The 6,000-nt window shown below is 32.1% G+C and overlaps 1 pseudogene; it reads right to left on the bottom strand.

The window, feature by feature from the left end:
• Positions 1-1,113: 1,113 nt before the first annotated feature.
• The window catches only part of LOC150027938 (uncharacterized), a 78,583-nt pseudogene continuing 73,696 nt past the window's right edge, over positions 1,114-6,000 (bottom strand).

The following is a 6,000-nucleotide window of genomic DNA, read 5'->3' as shown; positions in this document are numbered from 1 at the left end:
TTTCTGGTCTCTACTTATCTTCTTACAAATATTCTTTAATCTAGTAGGTCCTCTACTAGTTTTTGAATGAGGAACTTCATCATCAACCATGCTTTTGTTGTCAAATGAATATGATAAGAATTACGAATATGAAATATAATAACATATATATATATATATAATGTAAAAATAAATCAGAAACACATACAAATATATATTCATTTGTCATGATCATTTCGAGTTGCATGTACAACATCGAAAACATCCTCGTACTCTTTATTGATCGTCGTTCTTGTAAGTGATTCAATCTCATAAATGTCATTATTTGGTTCTCCATCTTCTAAGTCATTATGTTTTTTTTATGCAACACAATAGAACAGTTTTCCAACGTAGGGTATTGGACATAAAAAACTTGGGAAGCTTTGTATGCCATTATGAATGGTTCGTTAACCTATCTTTCTCGAAAGTCATCCAAATTCATTTCTAATTCATCAATTTTCACACTTGGTATAATTAACCTCCCAAATCTCTACCATAATAAGACATTGATCCCACAGTAGGATTTTTATTTTTTTAGTTGAAAACTGCATGCATTCTGCCTCCAAAATGACTTCACTATTTTGAACTATACTTTTATCATCTCGAGACTTTGTGTAAAACAAAAAATTGTTTACTTCACAAGCAAAACAACATAAAACATCAAATTTTAGACCATTTGCAAGCCACGTTAATGTTTTAGATGTTGATGGATCATTCATGATTTGTTGCTTAAACCATGAAATGAAAGTTTTGTTATGCTCTATTAACACCCATTTTTCTAATTGCATTGGATTCTTTTCTTTCACAATGTCGTTGTGTGCAACTAAGTATGGTAACACCTCATCAGTGTTATTCAGGATATACAAATGTGCTTGCAGAACTTCTTCTTTAGATTTTCTTATCACTTGTACACCTTTTGAGGATTTACTTGTCAATCTACAAGAGTGCTAACATTTTTTAGGAACTCCTATAGATTTTTCTTTTAACATGTATTAGGAACAAAACTCAATAGCTTCTTCTAACATGTATCTTTCAATAATGGACGCTTCCATACGAGACATTGATTCTTCACATATCCCTTCAAGATCTTCAATATCATTCAACTGGATACATCCATCGCATATAAACTGGCCCACACAATCTGATTTCTCTTACAAGATGAACAATCAAATGCAACATGATATCAAAAAATGATGGATGAAAAATATCTGGAGTTGACACAACATAACAGTAATTTCTTCTTCAAGTTGATCCAACTTTTGAGGGTTAATCTCTTTACTACATATTAAATTGAAAAATGAACATAATTGAGTTATTGTATGCCTAACATTTTTGGTAAGATTCCATGAATAGCCATCTGTAGAAATTATTGCATTAGAATGTGACAATCATGAGACTTTAAGCAAATTAGTTTAAAATCATGCATAAAAACAAGACTCTTAACATTTGAAGAGTAGCCTTGTGATACCTTAACACCTTTAATACATTCACAAATACTTGTTTTTTCCTTCTTCGGCAAAGTGTAACACGCTACAGGCAAGTATGTATGTTAACCAACTTCTCGCGGTGTCAATTTTTCTCGTATATGCATCTCAATCAAATCCATATGTGCATTAACAATATCCTTTGTTTTGCCTTTAATGTTCAAAAGTGTTCCCCGATTAAGTTGTCACACACATTCTTTTCTACGTGCATTACATCTTTACAATGTCTAACATCTAACTTACACCAATACGAAAGATAAAAGAATTTTTTCATTCACAGTTTGCTTTTTCTTCATTTTTCCAAAAACCACATGAATATTTTTTACCTTGATAGAGTGGGACAAATGCCATGTTCTTAGTATCCGTTGAAAGGTTTTTTTAATCTACAATACGGGTGATATTTCGTTAGAAATCTATGATGTTGAAGATACAATGTCTTCCTTTCATGTTTCAAATGCTCATATGACGTGTTCTTTTCACATATTGGACATACTCTATGACCTTTCACATTATAACCTGATATGCAGGGAAGTCATTGATAGTATAAAATAACATTGCAATTGGAAAGATTAATTGGCAAACACATCAACCATTTCATCCGACAATAATTTCAAATCTTCAATCAATTGATTTAGATAAACTTATGTCATTTCTAGGTTGTTTTGGACCAGAGATCATCATAGATAACATCATGTATTTGCGCTTTATACACAAAGCAAAAGGTAAGTTGTAAATCACTAACAAAATTGACCATGAACTATGATTACTACTAAATTTTCCAAAAGGATTCATTCCATCTGTTTAAGTTTCTTGATTCTTTTCCAAATTCAGGAAATTTTTTATCAATCTTCTTTCACTGCAAAGAATCAGTTGGATGACGAAGTAGTTTTGGTTCTTTTGTTTGCTTCATCTATAGATGTTGTTTTGGTCTAGTCCCCACACTTGTTTATTCTTTTTTTTTCTTTTTAATAATACTTTTTCATTTCTTTGTATTTTTTATTTCTCATCTTCTTTTAAACAACATGTTTTCAAAAAATAAACTTATATAATTTTAAAATAAATTATGAATGAAGTTTTGTAAAATTCAATTAGAAATGAGTATCATTCAATATATTCTTCATTTATATTCTAGAATTGAAAGAGAATATAAAGAAACAAAGTAAAAATTTAATAAACTCAAAAAAAAAAATTATTAGAAAAAATAGAGGAGAGAAAAGGATGAGAAAGAAAAGAAAAAAGATGTGAAAAAAAGAAAACAGAGAAAGAAATGAGAGATAAAACAATTCGAAAAAAGAGTAAAAGTTAAAGAAAATTATGAACATTCTAATTCTTATTTTAACTTTTGCTTGTTTTGCACATTTTCTTTTGAAGGAAGCAGATAATTAACTTATGAAGGAATCATCTAACCACAAAGAGAATAACATATTGACTTACATTATATATCTTTAAACCATGTGATTTAATTTATGTGTACTAGGAGAAAATAATAAAAAAATACTTCTCAATTATACGTTGCTTTTGGCATGTATAATACTATTTTAAATAGTGATGTCAAGTCTTTGAAATTTGAGATGAATACATATCATGTGAACTATAATGATCGTGATAAACATTCCTATATGTGTATTGTTGAAGATTGAAAGCATGGGTTTTATGGGCGTAGAAAACATATATGTGTTGAAAATGGTTACTTTTAATATGTATAAATCTTTATTGTTTGATTCTTTGATTAGTTGAACTAAGTGAAAAAATTGTGATGAATAAACACTTTTTTGGAATTATAAGTATTCTTCTTTCACATAATTGAAATCTCAATATAAATAAAAAGAATTAAATTTTTTTGAATTTTAGTTCATTCAACACTTATGTTTGTGTGTACGTAATAGTCAAATTCAAGATTAATAATTTTCAAGGTGTGCAATGATAGAAATATGTTGAAAGATGAAGAAAGAGGCTCTAAGTTACATTTAAGAATTGTGTATTTTAATATTGGACTTTTTATTAAATTTTGTTTTTTTTTTAAATTAATTGCTATTAGACTTATTATATAGTTTCTTAAATGGGTCTAATTAATTGGATAAACATAATAATTTTAAGTCCATGGTAAATAAGTCTTTGTTAGCTATTGTTAGAAGTTTTTGAATAATTTAATATATAAGTTTTATACTTTGGCATTTAAATTTTCTATTTTTCTCAACTTTTTTTGTGTGTCTTTCCGCATTTTATTTTATTTTTCTATTTTAATTGAATTTGTTAAAAATATTCCATTTATCTTATTACCTAATCCATGCTTAGGCATATTTTATTTTCTTGCTATTCTTATTGTTCAAAACTTTAACATTACACTCAAATCCTCGTTATTCAAGAGTTAATCTTTGACAAAATTAAGAAAAATAGGATTCATTTTCTTATCTCTTATTTTTTTTCCACCAATTCACCTTTATCTTATTATTTTTCTGGCTAATTCTTTTGACATAACTTTCATGCAAATTTTCGAGAAAAAAAAAAGAATTTGTTGTAGGAAGGATTTCATTTTCGAACAGCATATCTGCCATTTTTTTACAAAAAAACCCAATTACAAAAAAAGGTTGAGCTCCTATAAAATGTGGTCTTCTGTTTCGTACACCCCAATAATTACTAAGTATGTCCTCATATTAAGATAAAAAGACTAAAATACCCTTTCACGTGTGCAGCTGAATCCCGCCTACACCTTTGTTTTCCATCGCACCATGCAATTTTGAAGAGAAAGAAGAAAAGAGAGAGTTGTTTCATTGTTCTAGAAACTATTATTTATATTCTGCAAAATTTGTTTTTGGAAATTCTATTATAAAAAGCTCGTTTGAAAAAAAATATTTTAGAAAGTTTATTTTAAAAGATATTATATAAGTATGGAAAGTTTTTTTCTGAAAAGTTCATTCCTAAATATATTGTGTTTCAGAAATCCTATTCCGAAAATTCTAGAAAATTTGGTTTAGAAGATTGCATAATAGATAATCTGAAAGTCACTTTTATAAAAGGTAAAATAATTATTTTAAAAATTATGGGGGTTCAATTAAAAATTGTGGAGATGCAGTAGAAACAACATTAAAAGGTTTTGTAAGACATTATTTGAGATGGTATCTTTAGACATGATTAAGGATTTTTTTTTCCTGTTATTCTTCATCAAATGGTTTTACCCAATGACTATGATATCTTAATCTTTTATTTAGTTTTTTAATCAAATTGGATCTATTTTCCATGTAATAACACTTCTTTTTATTCAATAAAAGATTGTTATTGTTTATCTTATGTGGTTAATGTTTGTTCGTGGTCTAATCAATTACAATTGAATAGTGCAAGAATAAAAAAATTATTATAATCATTGTACTGCCCTGGTAGTCGGAAGTGATGACGTGGAATCCAGCTACAGTATAGGCGTGTTGACAAGGCGCCAGGTTGGCAGAAGGGAAGGACGTCGGGGGGCTCGTGAAGTCGCCAGTTATTAAGTTGGCGTGTTCCGATCTCCAGCATACCAGAACCGGCGATCACCGGGTTAAAGACGAAGTCGCCAGATGTAAACTCAGGCGACCTTGTGATTGGAGATCGCCAGAGCAAGCACATCGCCAGAGATGAAGGTGGTGCAGATTATGAAGGCGGCCGGCGAGACCACAGGGAAGGTGTACGAAGGCACCCTAACTCGTCAATTCCAGTAGAGATCGCGCTCCCAAGTTAGCTATGCACTGGGCAGTACCATGCATAAGTAACTTAGCAAAATGAGAGTAGAAGCAGCGCCCAAGTCAAGGAGGCTCCAGATGAAGGCACGTGTACGACTAGATGCGAGCCACGTGATCAAGTCTGTAACTGCCAGGAGAGAGAAAGTAACCAGGTATATAAGAGTTCTCAACGAACTTTCTGAGGTACGCACGTTCAGATTATACTCTTTACGCTTGCGAGTTCTAGAGCCTACTGTGTGAGAGAATTTGCACGGTTCCTGTTCTCTTAGTATTTGGTGATTCGGTCACTGACTTGGGCGTTGGAGTGCGATCGGCCGCAGCGGCGCCGTTCTGTTCCTTTGCAGGTTCTCGAGGTGGATCTCGAAGAAGAACGGAGGTTTGAAGCGGTGCGCATGTCGATCCTTTGACGAGGCAGTTTCCAGCGTTCCGGTCAACAGGCAGGATCATCAGGCGCCCACCGTGGGGCCGTGTAAAACTTGCTCCCATCCACAGCGTGAGTTCTTGAAGGTTTTCGAAGTTTTCTGCGTGGTTGTGTGCTGGTGCAACCATCGTTCGCTGTTTGCTTGAAATTTGTTCGGTGAATTCGCGTTTTATACCGTTCGTTTGGGTTTTCGATCGGTGAAGGGAGGTTTTCCTGCTGTTTACGCGTAATTTGTTCGGTGGAGTTGAGTTCTTTCGCTCGATTAGTTATCCGTGGGAAGAGCAGTGGTTTCTGGTGGAGTTGCAGGTTTCTTTGGAGGTTGCGGTGTTCTTGAATTTTCTTGCGGAGTTTCGCACAGTTTTTT

Source organism: Phaseolus vulgaris, chromosome 4 (assembly GCF_051622355.1).
Source record: "Phaseolus vulgaris cultivar YP4 chromosome 4, ASM5162235v1, whole genome shotgun sequence".
In the NCBI taxonomy this organism is placed as follows: domain Eukaryota; kingdom Viridiplantae; phylum Streptophyta; class Magnoliopsida; order Fabales; family Fabaceae; genus Phaseolus; species Phaseolus vulgaris.
This window is presented reverse-complemented; position numbering and strand designations above follow the sequence as displayed.